This window comes from Lygodium microphyllum, chromosome 29, assembly GCF_053477565.2.
Source record: "Lygodium microphyllum isolate KBCC chromosome 29, Lygodium_microphyllum_v1.1.10, whole genome shotgun sequence".
NCBI lineage: Eukaryota > Viridiplantae > Streptophyta > Polypodiopsida > Schizaeales > Lygodiaceae > Lygodium > Lygodium microphyllum.
Window position 1 is genome coordinate 94,112,622 of NC_141163.1, and position 20,271 is coordinate 94,132,892.

The window sequence follows — 20,271 nt, forward strand, 5'->3', positions numbered from 1 at the left end:
TGTAATTACCTACCACATTAGTTTGACATATAACAAACAGCTTCCTTGATTAACCATGTTAAGCACTGGTTCCTTCACGTAATCTTATCACAGGACATAAAGAAAACAATGCCAAACAACTTCTTTATTATCATTTTATCCTTTTATCTTTGCAATACAAGGAGTTCCCGCCCGTAGGCGTATTCATAATCCGCCCGAAGGCTATCCAGTAATCCACCAGGGATCACTAATCCAAGTTTCCGCCCGTAGACTAGTATGCGGGCCTCGAGATCCAATCCCGAGTCACGTTAGTCTCTTGTGCAGGGCCCGGAAGGCGAGGGATTTACAGCCAGAGCCCCCCCTGGCACCCAAGCGTCCTCCTGCTCCAAGCAGAACTCAACGGAGAGACCTCTCACGGCGGGTTCGATCCACGTTCCCGGCGCGGCTAACAACCCCCTTGGTTAGGGTCAGGCAGGCAGTCGGGGGTAACTGAAGCTGCCTCTCCCTTCAGGCCTTCAACCTGAAGTATTTAGATGTATTTTCATCCTTTAGTTCATTAAGCAAACATTGCAAACAGTGCTTTCTAAACTGTTACAAGCACAATCAATTTTCAGTGGTCGTTTAGCTGGCAAACTGTTAAGGAGTGACTCCTTTTCCCCGAATGCAACCCGCATTCGATCCGGAATCAATTGCAACTTGGCAAGATTCCTATCATTCTTGGGTTAGGGTCATACCCTACCAATACATTAGGTTTTGTTGTGGCAGGATCCAGCGACCTTGTCGCTTTAGTTTATTGTCTGGTCCTTTGCAAATACCTAACTTTCCTTTCCCTTGGCAATTATTCCCAAGGAAAGTGAGTAACAGGATGATTACTCATCCTCTTGTAAGTTAAATTCCTTCAATAACTTGCCAACCTCATTTCGAGAGATGACAAAAACTCTCTTGTGGACAAATCTCAAGTCTATACAATGTTGCAGCTTTTTGCACATGTATTGCATCTAATTTCACGGGATCATTCCACCCATTGCTTAGCGTTTTCCGGTCACGGAATTTACCTCCAGCCGAGTAACAGGGTTTTAGGGTATCCTCCAAACCATTCCTAGTTATGTTGGCCCATGGTACTAAAGATAAGCAACTCCGTCGGAGTTTCATCACTTTGAACGAATGATCCTTAGGATAAAACCTTAGATCATTTCATGTATGAAAATCCAATTGATTCGACATCTCATGAACGTGGGTAAGATCTTTAGATTCGCGGGTTTTGTCTTGGCAACCAGTGTAATGCTAGGTCGAATTATTATTGCACTAACCCTAGTTAACACTTGGGATACTTAGCATATCGACTCAATCATGCCCATATGAATCCTTGTGGTTTAGTCAATTCAACTATGCTTGTCTTGCGACAAGGATGATCCTTCTAAAGTAATAAACTAAATCTAACGGAGGACAATAGTTATAACTCCACCAATTCGCGTAAACATGCGGTTTATTGTATTTACGCAACACATGGTCCATGATAACTTTATCCTTCTCTAGTGCACGATAATCTGGGTACTAACTTTTCCTAGGACTACTAGGTCTTACATCAATAGTCATACCTACAACCTTGTTGTCTACACTTTGGCATCTTATGCTTTGACTCCTAAATGCGGCTCTTAATGAATGTCATTTTTCGCGTGACGACTACGCAATACACAACATTCTCCTAGCTACGAAGTAGTCAATGAAACTCATCCAAAGCTAGTGTTAACTTATTCCATCTTACATGCTATTTGCAAGTTCATAAGATCATCTTCGTACTCTATTATTCCTTTTCGGATAATACCTTATGGGGTTAACCTTGCCTCATGAAATCATTACGAGAAGGATGTTGCCTAACATGCGGCACACGCTTATTTCTACCATGTCTAGGACGAAAGATAATGCACTTATAAATCCCATTTCCTTGCCTAGGATTAGACTCATTACTTTGATAATGTACCAAAACTACATGCAACTAGCCTTCTACTCGTTCAAATTCATGACATAATTCAACCTTGCCTAATGTTTCAAGAGATGCTTTATCACATGTATTTCTTTCCAATTTTCGTATGCATTAAAATTAAGCGTAAAAATGCAATTCCTTTTATGAGCTAAGCGCGCCTAATCATGCGAGAATAACTCGAAGGAACCTGGACTTGAGGGCTCGGGGAGATGTCCACTTGTACATTCGGAGATGAGCCTCCCGCGGTCGCTCCTTGTGATCTTTTTGGGGCCATCGTAGACGTGGATTCGACTTATGATTTGCCCTTGCGGTCTACGAAGTGACTGGCCTCGGAATGCGGCCTTCCGACCTTTGCCTTTAACCTTGTATGCGGAAGATTCCTTTTCGGGATGGTACTTGCGGCAAAGGCTTTAGGAGTCTTTCAAGAAAACTCGAATCGGCACGGAAATTAATCTCGGACGGCTTGCGGCTTCAAAAATCTTTTTGCGAGAGCCTTTTCGATGGTTCTTGCGGGGTCTTTATGGCTTTACCGTCCCCTCTTCAAAGTTCCGAGAAGGGGTATGAAGAGGTCTTCTTGGAAATGTGGTGGGAAGGGGGCTTAAGGAGGCCCCCCCCTTAGAAGCTTCTGGCTTCAGCAGCTAAGTCGGGGGGGGGAGGGGGGGGGGGGTATCGCAGTCCAGCGGCGGCGGACTGAGGGCCTGGCGGTTGGCGGAGCGCAGCGGTAGCGTGGCGGCGATTTCCTGCACGGCGGCGGCTGGCGACGTCCTACACGGCGGCGACCTCCACCTCCCTCTCACGGCCCGTCCACTTCTGCACGGCCCTTCCTCTCTCTCTCTCTCTCTACCACACCCCCTTGATGGGGGGTGTTTATATAGGCATGGGGGTGGGGAAGAGGGCCTCCACACATGTGGAGGACTCCCCTCATGCAGTCCCCACTTCACTCCATCTTGGCCATCCCCCTCCCACTCCCTCTCCTCCAGCCATGCATCGGCTGGGGGAAGGGATAATAGTAAAAAAAAATTTGCCTTGTATTTATCCTATTGCCCTTCCCAAGCGGTCGTTCCCTTGCGGTTTTTCGGTCCTCAACCCCGGCCTTTAATTCTCGACGTGGGACCTCATTTTCGAGCGTGCAGGGTGTGGATTAGGTTACCAATAATCACGAAGTAGGGAAATACTCTTGCACAGGGTTTACACGGCGTGCGGGAAGTTAATATTTGCGGTACGGGGTACGCGGAAATATTACAACCAGCAAATATGCTCGATGAAGAAGTAGAGAAATTGTAGGTCTAAATCTACGATCTAAAAATCAGGATGTACTACCACCAGAAAAGAGAGGTCCTAAAAGCCAGTATCATGAATAAGGATGAGAAAAAAAGCCATGTGAGGTAGATAATAAATTACAAATGTGAGGCAGTATGCAGTTGTGACAAAGAAAAGGATAATGTATTCTTATCTTTTCTATAATGTGACAAATATATGAGGTAATATGCAATTGCAACAAAGATATGAGATACTTAAAGGTTCAATTTTGATGCTTTAAGGGATGCATACTTTGGAATAAGCATTCAAGTTTTTATGTTGGTGCCTACCATCTCCCTCCGTATTTTGGAGCTAAAGTAGAGTTATATATAGTGTATTGAGTGTGAATTTTGATGATTTCTTGATCATGCAAGGCTGATCATAAGGGCTCTTATGTATTTCTTATCTTTATGTAGGACTATTGGAGTTATTGTTTGAATGGATCTTGTGCATTCAACATAAGGCAAGGTAAATATATTTGCAATGGTTCAATTTTGTACTGGTAGAAAAATAGGTGGATGAAATTTATTGGTGAGTCTCTGTCATACACATGTTGTTTTGATAGGTTAATACAATGTTCTAGTGTGCAATTTCTCATCATGTTTTGGATTGTTGATAGAAGGAGCTATGGGTAGGAGATTGCTCCTATTTTGAGAGGATCTAAGGTATCAAAGAGACTGGTCATTAACGTGTATTCTGGTGCTTATAAAAGCATCTTTTGTGTAGTGAGAGCACCATGGACTGGTGGTGCTAAAGGTTGAAAAGCCTTGGAAGGTTTGTTTCTTCTCAAAAAAGTGTGTTTCCTTTGATCTCTCATACTTGAAGATTCACTTTTGATGCTTTATGGGATACATATTTGGGAGTAAGTGTTGAAGTTTGTATGTTGGTGCCTACCTTCTTCCTCCATGTTTTGGAGCTAGAGCAGAGTTATATACAATGTATTGAGTGTGGACTTTGCTCATTTCTTGATGATGCAAGGCTTATCATAAGGGCTTATACTTGACATGGCTAGTGTTTCTGACTTTGATTAATGTGTGAAACTTGTGATCAATGAACACACGATTTCTGAGTTCAAAGCAGGTAAGGTTGAATACAGAATTGACAAGGCGGGGATGTTGAAGTTTCTCTTACATTATGCTCATCAAGGTAGGCTACACTTTATTTTCCATTGTGCTCATCTTTGTGTGATGTTGAAGTTGATAGTTTGATAGCCAGTTGATCAGAAAGTAATGACCAAGTTGCAGGTTGCATCTAAAAGACTTTCCAGGGGCAGATTCTACCCTGTTATGACCCTCCCAACAAATTTTTGTGGAAGCCTTATATAAGAGCTGGATATTTGACTTTATTAGGGGTATAGTGCATTTTCAAGTCACACTTTTCTCCAACTAGAATGGATTAGACTATATGCTTAAAGCTGCTACTGGTTATGATGTCGTGCTACTTCATACTCTATTTAAACTGATTATGATAACCTACTACTTTTCTGAAGTAGTCAGAGTTGATATGGCAATAAGGCTACTGGTATGGAGGAGGATGCAAGTTCCTACTCCAACATTACCTGCACCGACGTCTCACAAATTTTGTCTTTAAATCTGTAGGTATAAGTGGTGAGCGTTCTCATTTTGGATACATATTTCTTCATGTCATTGTAATACTCTTGTTGTATCATTGTTAAATATTTTATGCAGATGGTACTGTGGTAGTGATGTTTTGAATACATACACATCCGCTAATGCATCTTCTTCTTCTCTACCATGCATTAGGGTAGCAAGATTGGCTGTAGCATCAGCTGCATCTTCATCTATATAGAGATCAGTTTCATTGTTGGCTCCCTTTGATGGAGCAAAGAGATTGGCCAGGCACAAATCAGAGGTGGTCAGATTCATGTTCATGATCTTTGATCATTGGAGCAATGTCAACATCCAATAAAGCCATGGTAGGCATGGGACAAAGGTTCTCCTAGGATAGGGATTTTGCACGAAAGGTAGTAGGATTCAGGGCTACAAGGAAGGCTACAATGGTATCTTTTGGATCATCTGTGGTATCGGATATGTCAGCATCATCATTGACCAGCACTAGATTGGCTTCCATTGAGGGTAAGATGGGCATCGGAGGGTAGCGATCTCCAAAATCAAGTGCCCCTTGACCATCAGCAGATTGTCCTTCTTCCTCTCATTGGATGGGCATTAGGCCCCAAGCCATTACCAAGTGGCTAATACCATGTGGAAGGCCATGGCCATAGGAGGCCTCCCATTATCAAAATGAAGCAGAGAAAGCATAACAGAGAGTAGAATCAGAGTTGAAAATAGAGAATACAATGAAGAAGGGATATGTATTGAATTAGGCATTACATCTGCTATAAAGGGGTTGTGTGCATCATTCGAAGGGGTACATGTGTCATTTAGATTCTCGAGGTATTTATTGGATTCACACCAATGCCACAAAATAGTCAAAAGGAGCATACTGAGATAGAGAAAGTGATGAAGCTGGAAGCTTCAACACAATTTGCCAACATCTTAAGGGGAAGTCAGCCTATTGATGTCATAGAGGCAAGATTGTGTTGCAAAGGAAGTGTAGTTGCTCTTAGATATATCTTGGTCCTATATTAGTGTCTTTCAAGTCAACCACCTTGAGTGCCCTTGAATCTTGTTAGTTTAACAAGGTTTGTGCTTTACCATTCTATGATTTGCTTTTGATGATTTTTGTCGCATTCTTGAAAGACATGCTTTATCTATCAATATATAATTTCATATTATTTCCTTACTTAGGTGAAACCAATAAGAGACAATGTGCATGATGCAACACAACAATGGAAAAACCTTTTAGGGGCAGATTGTGAATCTCCTTCATCACCAAAGAAAGCTGGTATTCTATTTTGAAATATATCCAGTTGTCTAGTTGTGCAGCCTAGTTGGAGGAGGTTGGGATTGCAATAAAAAGGCATAATCTTCTATGAGAGATGGTGATTCACCAGCAAAGAGTGTTGGGGTACACATGAAAAAGGGGTAGGGCATGCATGTGACAGGAAGAAGCAGGGGCTACAATTTGCATTAGGCTACTATAGGTCTTGCTTATTTTCTTAAATGCACTAGGGAAGCTCATGAAGTGACATAATATTTCCCCCAGGTCTTTTGAGTGACAGTGCATTATAGGCTAAGTTGACACGCATACTAGCCTTTACATAAGACTTGGTCCATCAAAGGCTACAAGTTTTCTTGAATACAAGAAAATAAACTTCTTAGCTATTTGTTAGCTCATACAAACCAAAATTAGAAGATAGCGATAGTGAAGCTTACATGAGGAGGCAGTCATCCATGAAACAACATGTGTAATCTATCATCATTTTTTATATCTTCATGTAGAGAAGGTGAAGATAGCGACTATGGCATGGTCAAAATGTGGGTAGAAAGTACACTTGAAATTCTATTACAGAATACACTAAGGGGAGTAGCTATGAAATAAAAAATGACGAGTAGTCTTTAGCTTTCTAAGTCAAGATGAAAGATTGAGATTAGGAGCAATTCCTCCTATTCGAATAATAGACAATGTCATTATTGTTATTGCTTCCTCTGACCCAAGATATTGATGCTCTTTTTTGGAAAATTTTGTGCATCTACAGGATAGGTTACATTGGTTCTTATGATCGACAATCATGCAGGGAAAAATCAATGTATGCCACAGGGTTGCCATGAGCCCTCATGTACTAAAGGTAATAATTTATATCCTGAAACACCCTAATGCAAAGAGCTTTGTATATACATTTTTGTAACATAAATATTTGCATATAATAGTCTAGCATCTTAGTCTATAACCAGCCTTATTTCTTTCCTTAAAATCATTCTTGGATTCACTTAGCTTTACAGGTTTCCTTGTTCTATAGTCTTATTTTATGTTATCTGGTTGACCAAGTGCATGAGCATTATCCATGTCTGGTATTTGTGGCAACTTGTTGATTGTCTTTAGGTAGTGGATTGGCTTTCTATTTGAGAGTATGCACAAAGGCTATGTGTGAATGGGGATCCATGGCATGACATCTAATGTCATAGTAGGCTCTTTTGTATGCCATAGCAAGTCTTTTTTTGTGTAGATCACTAGCTAATATTTTTTATGGCAAGGCATGACTACAGGGGATCAATAATCAGACTAATGGAGTGTTGCTCAAGTTTGGCATATAAACTCAAAAGTAGCTACCCCTTCAAGCAAGCATGGAAAGTTTTACAATGGCAAGTGCTATATAGTCTTGTACTTTGATCCAAGAGAACAGAGAGATGAACATCTTGTATTTTCTTAGTTCGGAGACCAGAGCACTGTGGTGATCAAACATGTTTTGTTTAGTGCAGTGGTGTGTATATGTGATTATCTTCTTTTTTCACAATTGCAAGCCTATGTATTGGCACAACACCCTTTCTTCCACAACACAATATGCCAATGAAATTGCAAGTCCCATGCTTGAACTTGCAGTTCAGGTAATGCCTTTTAATAGAATATAGTGCTTCTAGATTGACTTGTCACTATAATTGTGTAATTGTCACTGTAATTGTGGTGGAGAATTGAATGTTTCAGTTAAAAAAATAAGCTTGAATAAATTAAAAGTCTGCCATGCTATCAACCAATCATCATAGCTGCATTTTTTTGTCTAGATAGCCACACAATTGGGTGGCATCTTTCTTGAATCATAGATGGACTACTTTTGTTGCATTTAGGATATATCTTGGGTACAACACATTCTCAGAGATGCTTCAAAATTCATGGGTACAACACATTCTTAGAGAAGCTTTAGATTTGTCTTATTAGTCAAAAAATATAGATTTAAAGGTGTTTAGAGTATTGTAGTAGATTTGTTATAAAAACTATAGATAGATTGCCCTCTTGATTTATGGCATTTCCTATAATAGCTATAGATGGTTTGCTCCAACTCATGTTGCCAATGCTGGCTCTTATTTCACAAGGAACTTTCAATAATTCCCTACATAGGCAAAAAAAAGGTAATTCTATCAATTCCCTAATTAAGAATATACATGATTAGGGAAAGTAAATGATAGAAAAAATGGAACGTTTCCTAGTTAGGGAAATTTTCTACGTAAAGAAAATTCCCCATGTAGTTTCTAGGTAAATTTCTCTATGTAGGAAATTTTTCCATAGGGAAATTTCCCTTCCCTAGTTTCTCTAACTAGGAAATGTTCCATTTTCCCTATCATTTACTTTTCCTACTTATGTGTATTTTTAACTAGGGAATTGATAGGAAATTCTCTTCTTTTTCCTATGTAGGGAATGATTAAAAAGTTCCTTGTGTGCGAGGTCACATCCATAGGATGGAGAAGATTTGGGATGAGCTTGCATCTCTTAGTACGGATATTTCTTCAAAGGACCTAGATATGACACTTCTCTCATATCTTACATCATCGACATATGATGTGTTCTACACTAGTCTTTTCACTTCTTGTAGCTTGGAGACTCTCATTTGAGAGAAGCTCGTCCCATTGCTGCATGTTGGGGTTGATTGTTATAGCCTTGTACCTTTAGCCATTGTAGTCACATTGTTCCTTCTCTCTCTTGCGTTCTCTCTTTGTCTCCTCCTCCTCTTTGTGATCACTTTCCTCTTTGTGTTTTGCACGCTCACAAGTTCATCCCATCCAGCTTGTCAAATGCCGGTAGAGAGGGTAGGATTGGCACTCACTCAAGAGATGCCATCAATGCCAATCGGGGGATTGGAAGCCCCTAAAGAATATAACAGGAAAAAGTGATAGGATGGTGGTTGGCCTGAATCATCTCGAACCACACAATCCCTCAAAATATACACATCGACCATAGATGTCCTTCAATAAGTACTTGCAAGAAAGCAAAGAAGATGCTGACACTAGAGTGAAAGCAACCAATAACAAGCCACCTACTCGCAAAGTGTGCTGCCTAAACTGCTAAGGCACTGCCTAGTGAGAAGCCTACTAGCCAACTGCAAAAACACAACACGGAACGCATGTGGCTAGAGTGCTGAACTTGTTGCCTAGAAGGCTGTTGTATTGCCAGGCTACAGGAGGAGACCCCTAGTTTGAAAACATGGCATAAGAAGATGGCTGTCTTGCACAAACACTGGTCATCCAGCCTGGTTTGAGGTCGCTCTGGAGAGTGTTGTCGAAGTGTGTAAGGTTAAAGGTCTATCGTAGGGGTAAAAGATAGAAGGGTACAGAGATGGCTGTCTTGCACAAACACATGTCTGTCCAGCCTGGTTTAGGGTCGCTCTGGAGAGTGTTGTCAAAGTGTGTAAGGTTAAAGGTCTATTGCGGGGGTAAAAGATAGAAGGGTATAGAGATTTTGAGTCCTGGAACAAGATGAAAGAAAGAGAATATAAAGATTAGATGAATCCAAAGAGAATAATCAAGGCGCAATCCAAAGATCTTGTATCACATGTAGCTCAGCAAAGCAATCTCAGTACATCCATATAATATGCCCAAATCCTAGGCATGAAGACACACTTGGGATGCTAGCCCATAACACACTTTGAGACTACGATTCGGATATACTCTGACACACATCAATATCTCTGCTCCAAAATCAATGATATATGCCTCATATATCCATGCATATAATGAAATCCCTGTAGTAAATGTTAGGTATCATTACCCAGAAGTGCTATCATCCATCAAAAAGCATCAATACCTTTGTTAACCCATTATGGGCCTTTAAAATCCATTTCAGCCCTTTCAAATAGATTTATTATAGGAGCATTAAAACATACATATGCTACCCAAAAATCACTCCAAAGCATGTACTTTGGTTTTGGCAATCATCTATCAACCATAGAGCACCAATAGCATTCAATGGGAGTCTTTGAACACCATAAATCAATCTCAAAAACTCTATGGGCAGTGGATACCCCACTCTATACATAGTTTAGACAACATTAAACTATCGTAAGCTCTCACTTTGAAGCCTCTATGAAATCTCTAGGAGTACTACCATGTATATAACAAAATCCCTGCAGTAAATGATGGGTATCATTACCCAAAAGTGCTATCATCCATCAAAAATCATCAATACCTCTCTTAACCCATTATGGGCCTTCAAAATCCATTTCATCCCTTTTAGATAGATTTATTACTGTGGCATTAAAATATACATATTTTGCCCAAAAATCACTCCAAAGCATGTACTTTGGTTCTGGCCATCATCTATCAACCATAGAGCATCAGTAGCATTCAACGAGAGTCTTTGAAGACCATAAATCAATCTAGAAAACCCTATGGACAGTAGATACCTTGCTATAAACCTAGTTTAGATACCAGTAAACTATCACAAGCTCTCACTTTGAAGCCTCTGTGCAATCTCTAGGAGTATCTGTGATCTATAGTAGGTAATGTCTCTGTCTACCCTTTGCATGAAAGATGAACTATCCTAGCACAAAGCTTCCAGCTTTCTTTTTGTTTTGTCAACTTAATCACGAAGTATATACGTATGTTCAGCATATGGGTGAGCAAAACATGTCTTCAGCATGTGCATGAGATGATGGAAATGTAGGAGATCGATCATTGCAGGTTCAATTCGCGAGAGGGTTCTCCCCAAGACATCTAGGACTGCATGCTCCTCCCACAATGGCATTGTCCCTTTTTTTTTTCTTTTGAATATGCTACTCCCATTCAAATAAAACTCCTTGTTTTTAAATCTAAAGTTAGGCTATTGAGACTTAGTTAAGTCCCCCTTGTCCACCTAATTTCAGTCTCATGCATGCAAACTCCACTTCTTGACTTACTTGAGTCCTTCCCCAACATAGCATGATCAACATTTGTCAGTTCTAGTACGGGAAATCCACTACAATGTCTTCTAGACTTGACTTTCGCAATCCCGTATGCAAACCATTGAAATACTCAGAACAGAGTGACCACTATGCTTTCATACCATAGACATAAATCCCCTTGACAATGTAGGCACCGTCCAACGAGTATGAAGGGTCCATTGGATCAAACATAGGTTTCTATTGCAATCTAGCTCAAAATGCAGCAGGGAAGGTGGTAGAAATAGGTTGCTTGGCACTGTAGAATAGTAAACACAAGGTCTTTCGCACCTAGAGATGCCACCTAGCTAGTTGTAACATGGACATCAAGCTCCTCTTCATAGACTTTGGCTCCCACACTGTCAGGGGGTAGTGTGTTTAGCTACAAACCGTGGGGGTTCTTGAGAATGAGCAAGACAGAAGATAAGATAGAAGCAAAATCAACTGACACCAAAATCCTCTATGCATATTTGGAAACAAAAGCAGCTTGCATATCTCAATCCTCATCCCTAACCTTGGTACCCTCATGTTAGTCTCAAACATCTCTATCAAAGCATATGTCGCATGCAATAATTTACATTCATCAGATTTAGTCTTATCTTGTTTACAAAATTGTCCTACAACACCACCTTGCTGAAAATTGCTCGTATCTTTTGAATGATAACTCAGATTGCTAAGCTTTAAAAAGAAAAATTGTAATCCTACTCACAATCTACAACTTTACTAAAATCCCCAAGACCAAATGTTGAAGGTATCAGCCCCTAAAATTTTCTCTGCAGCCTACAACTATTCATTACAACATGCAGTCCCGGCTAGACATTAACCTTTCCAACTCTATCTCGGAGGCATACAAACACGGATGTCAACCAAACTTTGTAGGACCCTTCCTAAGGTATCAAAGTCCACTTTGGATGCATCGTTCATCATTAATCCTCTCCCAATTAAAACAGTTTTAGACATCTTTAGTTTAGCCCTGCCTGTCCATTACCTCAGTCTAGGAAACAGAGTCCAGGTTTCGTTTAACGCACCGTTTCACTCTTATAATTTGTAATTAACATTTTAAGAAGGAATCATCATTTTATTTTTAAGGTTTAATGCATAATAAAATTTCACCCATTTTTAAATAATTTATTAAAACAAACCATTCATTAAACTAATTCCCCTCACTGCATTTTTTCCCTTTTTAATAAATGCACTTCGTGGGATAGGCACGTGCAGTCTTTCGAGTTGTTTCTATTGTCAAATATGATTATAGAAGTGCTGATCATGTCCTAAGTGGGTTGTTGTATTATGGTTTGGTTGTTATGACACGATTACGGGTATGATCTGTAGTTTTCTTTTCTGCCTAACACATGGATTCATGGGGTTTGTTTGTCTTGCATCACATGAAACTTTTGCTTGCATATGTATAGAGGTCATGCCGAATTTTTTCTAGGATGTGGATTGCTTGGGGTGGTCAATTGGTTAGTCACGTCTGTGTGTGTCTATTCAAGTCGATCTCTTATTTATGGTTATCATGTCGCTTTGTAGACATTAATTGTGACTATATGTGTGCGTGTGTAAAACCATCGGAATGGCACCTCGTACCCCTCCCCTGATCCAGTATGTCCCTTTGGTATCGCATGATTACTCCTTATTATTGAATTTAGAACTTATCGCTAAAGCGGGCTTATCCAAGTTTGTGGGTCTTTCCTTACCACTAGTTCCAGATGATCGTGCCCTTTGTGATCACTTTTTAACCTCTTACAGTAAGAGGTCTAGTTCTGTCTGTGGTACTACTATTCCTCTGACGCCTAAAAGTCTGGGCAAGGCTATTTGTCTGCCATATTGTGGGGAGTCTATCCTTGCTACCCGTCACTTGTTTTCTAATGAGGATATTTTGAAGTTGTTGCAAAAGTAGACTCATGATGTTCCAGATCCGAAGAAGGTTATTACCATGTCAGGGGTCAGTTTCTCCATGATTGCCAATCCCCTCTAGAAGCAAACATGCCAATTCCTTCAAGACAAGTATATGCATGGCAAAAACCCATCTCATTACCTCTCCAAGGAGTTGTTCATAGTTTCCCGTATGGTTCTGAAAGGCATCACTATTGATTGGAGTACCTACCTCCTATCCAAGATGGATCAACATTTTGTCCGAGTTACTCAAGGAAATGTGACTAATGTCACCTTTGGGTCTTATCTTCATGTCTTCTTAACTCATGTTGCTCCTGCTAAGGAAGTCCCTTTCCCTCCAATTGATCCTCCCAAAGTTCCTCCTCCTCTAATGAAGAGGCTGATGTGATCATTAAGGATGATGATTCTCCCCTTCCATTAGTCTTGTAGAGAAAACGCCTAAAGAGGGTGGCTGAATTAGTTCCTGTTCCTCCTCCCGTTTCCATTACCATTCCTGCTCAATCCTACAGCACATTGCTTGCTTTCCTTCAGATGCCAAATCTTTTCAGAGCCCATAAAGATGGGATGCTAGACATTATTATTCCTTTTGTGCACTACCTGGTAACGAGAGATGCCATTCCTTTTTTGTGCAAGGATATGCAGAGTTCAATTGAACTTTCGGTTACTGTCTTTATACAACAACTTTCTTCTTCATTTTATGGGGAATTTCAACAATCTAAGGAGGAGTTGAATAAGGCCAATACTGAGTTAACCTCTACTCAGGAGAAATTTTTCGACCTTCGTATTCAAATGGAGCATCAGACTAAGCTCATGGATACCCAGACAGATGAAATCTCTACATTGAAAGCTCACTTGGCAGCAACTAGGTCTCAAGTTGTTACTATAACAAAGAAAAGGGATAGGTCTCAAGTTGTTACTATAATAGAGGAAAGGAATAGGTTACAAAAGGAGGGTCAAGAGATGAAGGCGGTAATAGCTACCCAAGCAAAGTAGTTTAAATCCACCATAGCCATCTTAGACCAGAGCCATGCTTAGATCCAACAACTCAAAGATTAGTTGGCTTAGTCTTGGTTTACTACATAGAGTCCTGGGCAACCAGTTTCTACCTTGTCCCCTACGGACTTGGCAATTATCCAACGACAAGCCACGTTATGCCCTTTGTTCCAAGCTAAAGTGGAAAGGCTACATTCGAGGATGGACTTATTATGGTCTTTATTTAAGCTATTTCAGGAGTACGTTCCTCCCGATCATTCCTTTTTTGTCCACTATCAGTTGTTGCAGAAGTTGGCCTTCTACATTAAGCTGTCACGATGGATCTACCTCTTCCAGAGGATGGTTGAAGTGGAGCTTGGAATTCTGATTTGCTGATAGAAGTAGTTTGTATGGTCTTTGAAGACTCTATGACTTTGAATACAATGCCGATGTCTTACATGTATTTAAGAGGTGATTTGTTAATTCCAGATGATGAAGATCTAGCTTTGTATGTAGGGGATGTGGTCTTACAGGCTTCTTTGTATATCAAACATTTGGAGTTGAGGATCGATGAAATGTTCCAGTGCTATTCTTTCAAAGTGGTTACTTGCCCTGACACTTTATGGCATACAATGATTGATTTTGTAGTCCTAAACCAAAGACAGAACAAAGCCTCTGCTCATGTGTAGAACACTAGCCAACTGAGGGTGGATATTTTAGCTTATCTTTCCAAGCACCATCGATTTGATTCATCCTTCTTTGATACTTACCATCGACGATCTACTTTAGGTCCATCTGTTTCTAGCTTATCTTACTTTCAATATCAGACACACATTTTGGAAGGGGCATCCAGGACCAAAGAAGAATTATGATGAGTGATTATTGAGTATTGTAGTAAGGAGATGATGCACTATTGATTGAGAGAGAAAGAGAGAGTCAGATATAGCCAATTCTATCAAACAATGTATCTTTCTATGAGAGACTATGAGAGAAAATTATAAAGACAATGAAGATGAATGCTATGTGATATTTTTCCAATAAAAGTGGTGTTTTTTTTGTGCTCTCTTTGTTGGTTGATGAATTCTATGAAGAATATGAAGTGAATGATGAATTTTGTTGAAGTTAAAGCCGTGGGAGAATTGTTACTATGATGCTGTATGAAGATTTCTTGCTTGTGGTGTTCTTTTCCTTGTTTTGAACAAAAGCTTGTTGATGTTACAAGATAGATTTTCTTGCAGTAGAAACCCCTTTTCCTTGGTGTCTCTATTGGGGCTCCAGTCCATGTTGATGTACTTGGGATGATTTGATTTTGTATTCACTAAGTAGACATTGACTTGTGTCAGGTCTTGGCAGTGGTATGCACATTTTGCCCTGTTGATTTGGGGATGTAGTGACTTTACTAACGGACTTTCTCTGATATGCTTGGGTTTTGGCTCATATTAGTTTAACTGTTACATGCTTGTTGATGCCCACTTGATGTTGGTTTTGCATTGATAGTCAGTGATTGACTTTGAATATTGGGTTTTGCCTACTGTCAGCTCTCATTGTACATTGCTGTCATAAATTACAACAAGCATATATCTCCGGACTATCGTGTATTTTTCATGCTGAATCATCCTGGTTTGATGTACTTTTGATGCTACTTGGTGGGAAGTATCATTATATACTTGTTTCTTGCCAATTTGCCTTGGTTCTGGTGGTTTTTTGGTCATTTTCTGCAATTTACAACAAGCAGTTTTGAACTGTCAGCATTGTTTCAGCTTGTAGTATGGCTCTTCTTCCAATGACAGTACTATCTTCAACATCACTAAGCTTGATGGTACGAATTATGCCCATTGGAAGAGCCAAGTTTGACAGGTATTGGTACAGAAATCACAGATAAAGCCACTAAGGTTGAGTGGAGAGCAGCCTGAAACTATGACTAATGACGAATGGATGGAGCTTGATGAGTTATGCAAGTCCACTCTCATCTTGTCTCTCACTGAACAAGTGCATTACAATGTGGTTGAGGAAGCACAGAGTGCTTGGTAGCTTTGGGATAAGATCAAGAATCTCTATGACAAGCAAAGTCCTGCAAGTCAAATGTATTGGCTGAAATAGCTCATGGATCTCTGCATGAAAGAGAAAGTGTCAATTGAGCGCCCCCAACATCCCTCCCTAGAATGGTAGGGCTAAGCAGATGAATAGGACCATCCAGGAGAGGGTTTGCAGTATGCTTAGCCATGCAAGCCCACCCCAACACTTTTAGGCTAAGGCAGTTACGACTTCCGTGCATATCATTAATAGATTGCCTTATAGTTCCATTGATTTCTAGGTTGCAGAGGAGGTGTGGACAGGAGAGCCTCCCTCTTATGCACATTTATATGTCTTTGGATGTAAGGCATTTTGCCATATGCCTAAGGACAAGCGTAACAAGCTAAATCTTAAGAGCATTAAATGCATATTCCTTGGATATGGAGATGCAAGAGAGATGGGTTACCGTCTATGGGATCCGCAAGTGCGAAAAGTCATCTGCAGTCATGATGTAGTCTTCCATGAAGACAAGATGCATAGACAGCCTAAGAAGATAGTGGAGATATGTAGGGTTATAATTCAGGAGGAGCCAAGAGCTCCCATACAACCAGCTAGACAGCCTACAGCAGCAGCAGGTACTCATGGCTAGGGTGTTGGATAGAATGTTGGGCAAGCACTAGAGCATGTAGTACGGCGTTCTACTAGAGATAGGCGTTCCCTGACAAATTTTAGCGCTCAATGCATTATGTCTTGGCTACAGATGCAAGAGAGCCTTTCACTTATGATGAAGCTATGCTCAGGGGTGATAGTCACTCCTGGGAGAGGGCTATGTAGTCTAAGATAGACTCCTTGCATAAGAATGAGACTTGGGATTTGGTTTCCTTGCCTAGTGGCAAGAAGGCTCTACCATCCAAATAAGTGTTCAAGTTGAAGAGTACCCCTAGACACCCCAAGCCAGCTTATAAGGCAAGACTTGTTGCTAAGGGTTTTAAACAGGAGCATGGAGTTGACTTTGATGAAGCCTTTTCTATTGTGTTCAAGATGACCACCCTCTGCTTGGTTTTGGCCTTAGTCATGCAGCTTGACTTGGACTTTGTATTAGATGGATGTCAAGACGACATTTTTACATGGGAATTTGCATGATGAGATTTACATGGAGCAGCCTAAGGGCTTTGTAGAGCTTGGTAGGGAGCACCTAGTGTGTAGGTTGAAGAAAAGTCTTTATGGCTTGAAGCAGGCACCGAGAGAATGGTACCGTAAGTTCTATGCTTTTATACAGTCACATGGCTACAATCGTAGTGTTATGGATTTGTGCTTGTACACGAAGAAAGCCCATGGTAGATCTTTGCTTATTTTGGTACTCTATGTGGATGGCATGCTATTAGCTGGGAAAGCTCATGATGAGCTAGATGTTCTTAAGGCTCAGCTCAAGAAGAGCTTTGAGATGAAGGATCTAGGACATGCCTCTCACATACTTGGTATGCGCATTAGATGTGACAGGCATCAAGGACTCCTTTACTTGTCACAAACGGAGTACATTCATAAAGTCCTTGAGCACTTCCACACGTAGGACGTGAAGCCTATTGGTTGTCCATTGCCTTCTTATGTGAAGGTATCACAAGTCGATTGTCCACAAACAGATGAACAGAGGACTAAGATGGCAAAGATTCCCTATGCATCCACAATGGGCAGTCTTATGTATGCCATGATAGCCACTTGTCTAGATATTGCCTTTGCAGTTGGTGTTGTGGCATGCTATATGGCTACACCTAGCAAGAAGCATTGGGATGCTGTGAAGGGTATCATGAGGTGCATGAAGGGCACTGCAGATATGCGCATATGCTATGGCAGCCATGATACAAGAGTCGTGGGGTACATTGACTCTAATTATACAAGATATGCAGATAGTAGGAAGTCCACTTCTAGCTAAGTGTTCACCTATGCTGGAGGTGTTGCCTCTTGGATATCCAAGGTGCAGAATTGTATGACTCTTTCCACCACTAAGGCCAAGTATGTTGCAACCACTGAGGCTTGCAAGGAGGCTATATGGTTAGGCCATTTGGTTCATGACCTTGGTATTGATGTTATCCCTACACTGCATTCGAATTATAGGAGTGCTATTCACTTGGCCAAGAATCTGGTTTTCCATGCAAAGACAAAACACATTGAGGTGAGGTATCACTTCATACATGGGGTTGTTGAGGACAAGTCTGTTGACCTTGTCAAGATCTTGACTGACCAGAATCTTGTAGATCTGCTCACCAAAAGCCTCTCTACAAAGTGCTTTGCCTTCCTTAGGAGATTGATGGGTGTGGGATGAGATGACATCTTTCCTTATCCTGCTATACATGTGTACATGTTGTAGTATCTTTTCTTTTTCTTTTTCACTCCTCTCATTAGGGCAGATTCAACTTTAAGTGGGAGGTTGTTGGGGGCAAAGGCGACTCTGCCTAACGGCTTGTATACCCGTCTCACCACCATTTTATTCTTTATTCTTTTAGTGACAGATGAATAAGGGGAAGGCCGGTCACACATTGTGACTATTGGAGTTCCCACATTGTGACTCTCTCTCTCTCTCTCTCTCTCTCTCTCTCTCTCTCTTGCCATAACTCTCCCGCTCAAACTTCGATTCTTCTCACCTTTCAACTTGGCACTACAGCCTTCGTATACTTTGTGAAGCCCATGTTATAGCCTCTGAATGCCCACCATGTTTTTGAAACCCACACTTAGCTTTGTTGTGATAGCCTCTAGATGATTACCATGTTTGTGGTGTGCCCACACTTTGTATGTGGTTGTCACTAAAGCCTCTACACACTTTATGCTTTTCTGGTTGTGATTGAGGGGGGGTGTTGAGAATTAGGCAATCATACTCAGTATAGCCTCTTTGTATGAAGTAGTGGCCAAGGGAAATGGAAGCAATCTAGGAGAAGAGACTGAATCCCATAAGCATAGTGATGGAAAGTGCTACCTACACAGAAGACTATAAAGCATTGTACTTGCCTATCTTTTGAATGAAATATATCATTGTAGTTTGTCCTTTCACTCACTATCATTGTCCATACACACAAGATTGTGCTTATGATTCCAAGCTTCCATCTTGAAACCTAATTCACTTGTGTGACAATCATTGTCTCTAAGTCTATATCATCGTGAGATTAGTCTTTGTGTTTCATCCTCCATAGCCATGCTCTAGATCCATGCTTCTCAACATGGAGATGGATCTCAAGCATGACAATCACAAGTGGGAAGAAAGACTGATCAAGAAAAGTGTTAAAAATGCAAAAACAACTTGCTTCTATATTGATGATGATGATGATGATGTCAGCAACAAGATAGGGCGAAACACATTTAATAAGAGTTTTTAGGATGAAGGGCAACAACTAGAGATGAATAGTACAATGATGTTGAATGGTGACAATAGCAACTGGGCCAAAACATGGCTTGAAGAAGTCATCAAGATGAAGGCAACAATTGTTGATGGCGATTGTAGGAGTAGTAGTTGATGATGATAGCAAGCTAGAGTGAAATGAAGGTTGTAGGTCACAACAAAGGATCACCCCATGACAACTACTAAAAACTAGTAGTAGGTGGTTGTAGACAAGTGCCATCCATTAGAGATGGAAGGGCATTAGAAGAATGTCCATGGAAATTGTCGGAGGTGATGAGGAATGAAGGGGCAACAACAATAGGAGAAGTTAGGGGCCACATGATGATGAACTAGGTGACTTGGCGCACTATATATTTATAGATAAGAAACCAACCAAAAAGTGGAGAGTTTGCTTATGGGACACTAAGACACAATGTGTGTATTTGAGTTTTGGAGCTATTTAGTGAGCCAATGAAGGTTTAATGTGTAATGCACCTTTTTTTATCTTAACACTAATACCATGATTATGAAGTGTTAAGAGATTGTGTCATATGCTTTCTCAAAGTCAGTTAACGAAACCATATTGCATGGGTGCATGAAATATAGAAGTAGAAATTGAAATTTCAAAGCTGTGGCTTTGGTCATCACCTTATATGCTATATTAAGCATTGTTAGGGGCCTCTAGTCTCTCGACCATACTTGTCTTGCTGACTTTGTGCTCACTTTGGGATGACCTTTATGCACCCTTTGTTGACATATGTTGAGACTCGCCTTTTCCTCACAAATAGTTGAGTAGCCTACATAAATTATTGGCCACCCCATCCTAGAAAACCTAGTAAAGCTCAACGAGCAAGCCATTTGGGCCCAAGGATTTTTGCTTCTTCATCCTCAATACTACATGCTTGAGCTCCGCCTCAGTGAAAGGGTTTGTCAAGAAATAGCCTCTTTTCAATAGGAATCGGGGAATAAACATAACTAAGTAGCTCATTGGTTTTG